The sequence below is a fragment of the Erigeron canadensis genome, chromosome 1 (assembly GCF_010389155.1).
Source record: "Erigeron canadensis isolate Cc75 chromosome 1, C_canadensis_v1, whole genome shotgun sequence".
NCBI classification, from domain to species: domain Eukaryota; kingdom Viridiplantae; phylum Streptophyta; class Magnoliopsida; order Asterales; family Asteraceae; genus Erigeron; species Erigeron canadensis.
The window spans coordinates 56,727,269-56,737,489 of record NC_057761.1 but is presented as its reverse complement, the minus strand read 5'-3'; positions in this window follow the sequence as shown (position 1 = coordinate 56,737,489).

Below are 10,221 nucleotides of genomic sequence, written 5' to 3'. Positions count from 1 at the left end.
CAATATATATGATTTCTTATTTTTCTTATTTTTGAAAACTAAGGATTCTAGATGTGCAAAGTATCATGTTTTTGTTGACAATTAACATATATGATATTTATATCTATACTCCTTATATAAACAAACTAGTCTCTCTCCAAATTAAATACTCTATCTTTAAATTCCCTATTTTACCCTTATAATTTATATTTTCTCAAACACTTTATTCCTGAACTTCTTAAAATGCCCTTAGAAAAATCTTATGCATCTACGTATCTATCATTCATTTTTTGGAATAGAGATGTTTGTGCGTTTAAGTAATGGATATTGTGATATGTTGATGTTTGCAGGTTGTTCACTATGTATATATAGTCATGTAGATCGAAAGTATTTTGTTTTTCAATTTTATTTTAATCTTTATAACGCTGGTTTGATAAGGGTTAGTTGATGTAAAAGACAAGATCTAAGTTTAATTTCTATATTCGATTAAAATTATTAACTGCATCACGTGTATTTATATTCAATACAGCCCATTGTTTTTTATTCATGATACCCCCACATTTAACAGCCTTTCTTTTTCCACAAGTGTCACTGCAACGCACGGGTATCCCTCTAATATCAAGATACATGTATGGTTGAGAAAGGTTGACCTGTCATCAGAAGAAGAGTGTGGGTGAATCCTTTGTTTATTTACTGGAAATGGGGTGCTTTGGATGAAAGTTTGGTTAAAGAGTGTATAGGAAGGGCTCACCTACACTAATATAAATTAATAAACAATATATATGTGCAATGAGAGCCTTAGGAGAAAAGATAAAGCTAGTATGCAATTTGTCAAGTTTCTTTATCACTTATAATTAATTACTCTTTTGGCCTTCTATATCTTGACATCATTAAAAAAAATTTATTTGTTCACACTTGATTATAAAATATATAAAAAAAATTATAAATTTAATCACATATAAAAGTGTTTAAAAAAAATTACATTTGAAAATATGAATAAATTTCAAAAGTTATAATTTTTCACATTTATAAATGTATAAACAAAATGTTAACACTTGAAAGTGTGAAAATTGTCAAATATTTTCACACTTAAAAATGTGAAAGTTAATTTGTACGTAACACATGATTTATTCACTCTCTCCATGTGTGAAGAAAATAGGTGTTCTAAGTTAACTTTCACACTCTTATGTGTAAACAATTGATATATTTTTACACACTTGAAAATGTGAACTTTTTTTTTCCACATGTATAAGTGTGTAAAATTTGTAATTTTTAAAATTTCTTCATACTTTTAAAAGTAATTATTTCTACACACTTTTAAATGTGATTAAATTAACAAAAATTTTTGCACTTTTTAAAAGTATGAAAAAACAAGTGTGAGGAAATAACATATTTGTTGTAGTGCATGCATACCGATACAGAAATTATTATAATGTTGTAGGGTACTTAAAATTTCCCGAATTTCAGAATATGTTAAGTATGGTTGGATAATTAAGGAGTTGTATTAATGAATTTAACTAATAAATTTAGAACTACTACTATAACTCTCAAAGAAATAGATTGTGCGAAAGATGGAAAACGAAAAAATGACATGACAGAAAAGGAAAAGGAAAAAAGAAATGAGGGGTATGTATGTACGTGTTCCGGTCCCCATTCAACAGCTTTTGTTTTCTGAGGTATCATGTGAGAAACTGAGAATTGAAGAAAAAGATTATCTTGGTATAAAACGAATGGGATTTTTTTAGTTTAGGCTATTATATTTTTAGTGGACGAGTTTTTTGGCCGGTTAAATGAGGTACTTTCGTAGTGGTTTTGTTAAAATATAATCTTATTCTCAATCTTATGTTTCCAGATTTCTTAGTATATGATTAATATTGTGCAAGTGTAGTTTCTTGTAAAGAAATCCTGAAGAAATAAAGGACTAAAGTTATTTTTTGCAAAGGATTAAAACTGTCACACTGGAATACTTAAAGAAGGACTAAGTTTAGAGTCGGTTTACGAGAGAAGGGCTAACCTGTCAAATGAAGAAAGAAGATTTAGTATATATAGAAGCCTTTTTCCTAATAAGTGATCAGATCGATCATTACAGCTTTTATATCATATATTTCTCTTCCATATTTTTTCTTACAAAATATCTGTAATAATAATTAGTTAAGAGTAATTTGTTATTGTAATAGTACATTCAACACATAAGTTGAGTGAATCACAATCGATTAGCGTTGGTGGTTATTTTTCAAGTTTGAATCTAATTGAGATTAGATTTGTTTTGTTGATTTGAGAATCAATAGGTCTGATATTGTTTTTTAGTTCATGGTATCAGAGCCAAGTTCAATCAAATCTAAATCTATTTCAATAATAATTTGTGAAGGATATTGTTTTTTTCTTAGATCGCGATTGATCTAGGGTTTTGTCAGATTTGGGGTTTTTATGTTTAGATCGGTTGTTTCATAGCGGCGTATGATCCTTTGATCACCGTTTGATTTACTCTATCTATTTCTTTCGATTGAGAGTTTAATTAGGTTTATTTGACTAAGTGAATCAGATAAACCTAATCTTGTTGTTCCGCTGTAGATTAATTCAAATCCTGCTATTTTTATTGACTAAGTGAATCAATAAATTAGTAGGGTTCCATCTTCATATTCAGCCGATAGCACTGTTTGTCTTCTTCCTTATCTATTTATTTTTGCGTGTTTAAAAGATTTTTTATTCTTTTTCTCTTATTCTTATTCTCATTCAAAACAATTGTGTTAAACTTGACCTACCTCCGTAAGAGGCAAGGAATCCTGTCCTTGACACTCTTGGGAGATAAGATCTATTTTTAAAAAAAAATATATATATATATATATATATTATTTTATTTGTTTTTTGATTATGTGTTTAAGTGATTAATTGAGATTAATTACTTGTTTGTTTTGTGGTTGTTAATTGAGATTAACTGTATCTGTTAAAATGGATGATGATAATGTGAACAATGGTTATGAATATGACTATGAATCTGATGTAAGTGATAACAATGTTACTTTGATTAGCAAACTTGATCTTGGTAGTCCATTACATTTACATCCTAATAATTCTAGTACTTTGTCAATTGTCTCTATCAAGTTAAAAGGAACTGAGAATTATAAAGTGTTGAGTTGTGCTATGTTTCTTGCTCTTGAAGCTAAAAATAAAATTGGGTTTATTGATGGTACATGTAGAAGGTCTAATACTAATGAGGTTTTAGGCAGACAATGGGATAGATGTAATGCTGTTGTGATTTCTTGGATCTTAAATTCTATTGTTGAAGAATTGTATCTAGGTCAAATATTTTCTAGAAAAGCATCAATAATCTGGAAAGAGCTAAAAGAAACTTATGATAAAGTAAATGGTTCTGTCACATTTAATCTTCATCATAAATACAATTCTATGTGTCAGAATGGTATGCCAATGCTGATTATTATCATAAGTTGAATGCATTGTGGAAACAGTTTGATGCTCTTGTTCAATTGCCTAGATGTACTTGTCATGCTGCTGTTGAGTTTTCTAAGCATAATCAGCTGTTAAAATTAATGCAATTTTTGAGGGGTCTTGATGATATTTATATGCCTATTAGAAGTAATATTTTAACCAAGGACCCCTTGCCAGATGTTAAAACGGCTTATTCTTTAATTTCAAGAGAAGAATCACATAGAGGTATTGTGTCTAATGGTACTTTGCAGAAATCTCAGACTTCTGCTTTTGTTTCTAAAACTGCCAATAATTTTAACTCAAGGTTTAGTAATTCTAATAACAGTTTTCAAAGAAACTTAAAGTTTGTAAACAATAATAATTTTCAAAGGAGTCAAAGTCAGTCTTCTGTAATTTGTGAACACTGTGGGTTCAATGGTCATACAAAAGAAAAATGTTTCAAAATTATAGGGTATCCTAATGACTTTGGAAAAAAGAAAAATTTTAATTCTCAAAATTTTCAAAAGAAAAGCTCAAATAGCAGTTTTACCACCTCTCAAGGAAATGATAATGTTTCTGTGAGTTTTTCTGATGAACAGCTGATGTGTATTTTCTAGTCTTAAATTTATGAACACGAAATACCTAGCTACTGACTACTACACACTTGCGGGCAGTGAACCCGTTCGTATGCAATATAGTTGACTTGGTAAACCGAGGTCGAACACAAGGACTTAATAAGCAATTGTCACAGTAAAGTGATTCAGATTAAAAAGGGGGTTTTGTGACCGAATTGTCACGTTGCAAAGTTAGTGAAGAAAGTCAGTAATCCCGTAGGATTAATCGCAAAGAGTATTTGATTGGTTGAATCTTAACACAGATTTAAAAATGAACACCTACTTGGATCAGCTCACATGCCAATCATCGGGTCTAAATATTACTTGCATTTGTTGAACGACTCAAAAAGTAGACAAGATGAACTCCCGTTATACTTGAAACTTTAACTGCTAAATAGATAATTATTGCTCCCGCACGTAATTTCTCCTCTAAACAGTTAAGCATTAAATCCTGAGTTGATTTTATGATTTAATCTTTTGAAAGCTTTCTCCCGAACTACTTATTCGCCTAATCAGATCCCTCTATCATAGACGTTTACACATTCGAAATGAATTTAATTGTTTTTAATCTTCATCGTTGATTTCTCCCGAACTCCAACGATTTCAGGTTAATTACAGACCGATTAACCATTTCATAAATCAATTGACAATGACATAGATTTCTCCCGAACTTCTAATTACAATTATCAATCAATTAATATAAAAGTTAAAAACAATATTTAAATCCAAATAAATGTGGATCTTCGATTAAACATATAAACCTTGTTCAACATTTGCAAGCAACATCAATTCGACCCCTATGACATGCTTACTACCCAAGCGGGTGCTAAAGATTTAGCTATTCATATTAGAAATGCAAGAACAAACAAATAGAGAGGAAATCATATTATACCAAATGAATGATGATAATCCGGTAGCAATGATGATTACAATCAAAAGCTGAAAATAATCGAAACCCTAATCACTTGGTTGCTCCAAAGTATTCCTAAGTATATGAAAAACTATCAAAATTGTGTTGTGAAATCGTCCAAAAGTGCAGAACCCTAACTAATCCTTTGTACAAAACACGCGTGTAACGGCCGTTAGTATTATACTTGAGGTCTAACGGGGGTTACTGGGGTAACGGCCGTTACTCTTTAATTGATTTCTAACGGCCGTTAGTTCTTTAATTGCCAGTTACAGGAGAAACCACAAACCACCTATGTAACGGCCGTTACTGGGCTAACGGCAGTTACAACTTCCAGAATTCGTTTTCTTCGTCTTTCGCTCGATTTCACCCGAATCTTTCTCCCGTTTCTTCCTTAACTCATCAAAATCGACCAATTCATTCGTCTAATCAATTTCCAACCTGAAAACACTAAACACACCTTCAAAGCATCGAAAGTTGGATATAAAACTATCAAAATGACGAATAATTGGTTCTAAAGTCACGTGGGAAATGGTATAAAATATGACACATCAACAACTTGCTAAGATTGTAAATCTGATTAAAGAGAACACTCTGCAAGATAGTGGTGCTAATTCTAATATGGCAGGTGTGTTTATGAATTACAGTAAAGTGTTTAATGATAATTTTAGTAAATATTTTTGTGCTAACCATAGTATGATAATTAAGTCTATACTTGAATGGATTGTTGATTCTGGAGCAAATCATCATATAACCTTTTCTGATGCTAATATGACTGATATTGTTGATGTGTCAAGTTTGAAAATCAAAGTAGGTCATCCTAATGGAACTGTTGCTTATATTCAAAAAATTGGAAATCTTAAATTAACCAGTTTCTTGACTTTATATGATGTCTTAGTTGTTCCGAAATATTGTGTAAGCTTATTGTCTGTGCATAAGATAGCTAAGGATAGTAAAATGCTTGTTTTATTTGATGATATTAAGTGTTATGTGATGCATCAGGCTTTGAACACAAAGATGATTCTAGGGACTGGTAGACAATCTGGAGGTCTTTATCATATTAATAATGATTTGAAAGGTAATCAATGTGTTTATACTAGTAGTGCAACAAAAGCTGATTGGCATTATAGGTTGGGACATCCAGCAGAAATTGTTTTGCATAAATTACATTCTGTTCTCCAGTTTAAAGATGAAAATTTAAAAGTTTGTGATATTTGTCACCAAGCTAAACAGACAAGAGTTCCTTTTCCATTGAGTGATCATAAGTCTGTTGAACTTGGTCAACTTGTTCATCTTGATGTATGGGGTCCATACAGAGTTATTAGTAGAGGTGGATTTAGATACTTTCTTACTGTGGTTGATGACTATACAAGAGCAGTTTGGGTTTATCTATTAAAGTCTAAAGAAGAAGTTATTGAAAATCTAATTGTTTTTTATAATCTACTGAAGAATCAGTTTGGAAAAACCATTAAAACTTTGAGAAGTGATAATGGAACTGAATTTATAAATCAGTTATTTACTAAGTTTGTTGAAACAAATGGAATTGTTCACCAAACTTCTTGTGTTCATAGTCCTCAACAGAATGGTATTGTAGAAAGAAAACACAGACACTTATTAAATGTTGCAAGAGCTTTAATGTTTCAAGGAGGTTTACCTCTAAATTTGTGGACTGAATGTGTTCTAACTGCTACCTATTTGATTAACAGATTGCCTTCTTCTGTGTTGCTTGGAAAATCTCCTTATGAGTTGATTTATGGTCATTTACCTTCTTTCTCTCACCTTAGATCATTTGGTTGTCTTTGCTTTGCAAAAAATCTTAATATTTCTGACAAATTTTTAAGCAGATCTTCTAAATGTATATTGCTGGGATATTCTAGTTCAAAAAAAGGTTATAAACTTTTATCTTTGGAAAATAATAATATTTTTTATTCAAGAGATGTTAAGTTTTTTGAAAATGTGTTTCCTTTAAAAGAAAAGATTTCAAAAGTTAATTTACAAAAAAATACTCATTCTGATATTGATCACTTAAATTTTTTTGATTTAGAACCTTATCCCAGTGAACCCTATGATGAAGTGAGAGGAACTGGGAATTCTGATTGTAATGGCAGTACTTCTCATTCTGGTAGTGTACCTAGTAACACTACAAATGAAGATACTTCTTCTTCTAGTAGTGATACTAATGACATTGCTAATGAGATAGGTACAGCAACACATGAAGAATATAATATAGGTTCTGAGGGTGATAATATACATGAAAATTTAATTCAAGATAATCAAGAAAATTTTCATACCAATGATCAAGGGTTAAGAAGGTCTGTTAGGAATCCTCAGGTTAGTAGAAAATATAATGACTATGTTGTGAATAGCAGTGTAAAATATGCTCTTGAATGCTATGTTAGTTATGCTAATCTTAATACTGAAGCTTTTGCTTTTGTGTTTGAATTAAACAAAGCTTTTGAACCTCAAACTTATTTTCAAGCTAGTAAAGATAGTCATTGGGTTGATGCAATGAATAAGGAAATGGAAGCTTTATATGAAAATAATACTTGGGAAATTGTTGATTTACCTAAGGATAGAGAACCTATTGGTTGTAAATGAGTATATAAAATAAAATATAAAGCTAATGGTGAAATAGAAAGGTTTAAAGCTAGGTTAGTTGCTAAAGGGTATAGTCAAAAGGAAGGAGTTGATTTTGAGGAGACTTTCTCTCCTGTTGTCAAGATTGTGACTGTTAGGTGTCTAATTACCTTGGCTGTTCAAAAAAATTGGTCATTATATCAACTTGATATAAATAATGCTTTTCTTTATGGAGATTTAGAAGAAACTGTTTATATGAAACTTCCTGAAGGATATTTTAATTCAAATGACAAAAGGGTTTGTAAGCTTAATAAGTCTTTGTATGGTTTGAAACAAGCACCAAGACAATGGAATGCAAAACTAACTAGTGCTTTATGTGAAAATGGTTTTGTGCAAAGTAAAAGTGATTATTCACTTTTTACTAAGAATTGTGATAATTTGTTTATGGCTGTTTTGGTTTATGTAGATGATATAATTGTAACTGGAAATAACAATAAGGAGATTGAAAGCTTCAAAACTTTTCTTAGAACAAAATTTCAAATTAAGGATTTAGGAAAACTAAAATATTTTCTTGGAATAGAAGCAATTGAAAATGAGGATGGTATATGTTTAAATCAAAGGAAATATTGCTTGGATTTACTTTCAGATTATGGTTTGCTTGCAAGCAAACCTATGAATACTCCTTTGGATCCTAATGTAAGTATTACCAATCTTGAAACTCCTAATGATCCAGTGATAAAGAACATATCTGAGTATCAAAGATTGATTGGTAAGCTCATTTACTTAACCCATACTAGACCTGATATTTCTTATACTGTACACTGTCTTAGTCAGTTCATGCATAAACCTTTAACCTCTCACTTAAAACATGCTTTAAGGGTATTAAGATATCTTAAAGGTAATCCTGGTAAAGGGGTGTTTATTTCCAGAAATGGAAAGGTTTCTTTAGAAGCTTATGTAGATGCTGATTGGGCTAAGTGTATGGTAAACAGAAGGTCTGTTACTGGTTATTGTGTTTTTTTAAGTGGTTCACTTGTTTCTTGGAAAAGTAAAAAACAGAACACAGTGTCAAAGTCTTCTACTGAATCTGAATATAGAGCAATGGCTGTTGTTACTTGTGAGGTTATTTGGGTCTTAAAAATTTTGAAGGAATTGCATATTGATAATGTTCTTCCTGTAAAAGTGTTCTGTGACATAAGTCTGCTATTAAAATTGCTGGAAATCCTGTTTTTCATGAAAGGACTAAACATTTGGAAATTGATCTTCATTTTGTTAGAGAAAAACAATTGGCAGGTGTTATAGAAACTCATAAAGTTGAAGCAAAGAATCAAGTGGCTGATATTTTTACCAAGGGACTTGATAAGTATTCACACGGTTTTCTTTGTTCGAAATTAGGTCTTGTAGATCTGTTTGAGAATAAGATTAAGGGGGGATGTTAAAATATAATCTTATTCTCAATCTTATGTTTCCAGATTTCTTAGTATATGATTAGTATTGTGCAGGTGTAGTTTCTTGTAAAGAAATCCTGAAGAAATAAAGGACTAAAGTTATTTCAAGAGTGGCTGCAAAGGACTAAAACTGTCACACTGGAATACTTAAAGAAGGACTAAGTTTAGAGTCGGTTTACGAGAGAAGGGCTAAAGCTGTCAAATGAAGAAAGAAGATTTAGTATATATAGAAGCCTTTTTCCTAATAAGTGATCAGATCGATCATTACAGCTTTTATATCATATATTTCTCTTCCATATTTTTTCTTACAAAATATCTGTAATAATAATTAGTTAAGAGTAATTTCTAATTGTAATAGTACATTCAACACATAAGTTGAGTGAATCACAATCGATTAGCGTTGGTGGTTATTTTTCAGGTTTGAATCTAATTGAGATTAGACTTGTTTTGTTGATTTGAGAATCAATAGGTCTGATATTGTTTTTTAGTTCAGGTTTTCAAACATTTTCCAACCCATAAGTTTTATTTAAGAAAGTTCATACTTCAACCTTTTTGTGATGACTTTTGGTTGCATGACCAATACGGTACCTTTAGGTGGTTAAAAGAAAATAATGAAAAGTAAAAATAAAATAAAGTAATTTCCAACATTAAAAAAAAAAAAAAAATTGTTATAAACCAATGATTAGTGACATATTAATCTAAGCAGATAAATCTATATTAAGATGGTGTTTGAAATTACGTATTAAGTTTGGAAAACACATATAAGTAGAAAAAGTGTTTGGCTATAGAAGTGATTTATCTAGAGAAAAACGCAGTTTTTATAAATTAGCAAGTAGTGACATTATTTTTCAAAACGCAATTTTGTAATCGCAAAATTTAATTCAAAAACGCAATCTGAAACGCCCATATACAAATTTTGAGCAACCGGAGAAGGCTGTATCAAAGACTAGGTAAACTTAACAGGCCTAATGACTAAAGCCCAAAAAGCCCGGTCTATAATTACTATCTTTGAAGTTTTCAATTCCTTGTTGGTTACCCACTAGGCCACTAGTTTTACTGTAAAATAATTACCAACAATTTGACCGTTTTCACCCTCGATCATCACTATTCTCCGATCATCATTTTTTCGGTCACAAATACACCTTGACGTACGTAAGTTTAATCTTATTAATTTGAAACCTCAAATGGATCAATTTATTTGATCAATATAAATTCTAGGGTTCCATGTCATTTTTTATTTTTGTTACCGGGTAACATATACCCTGTGTGT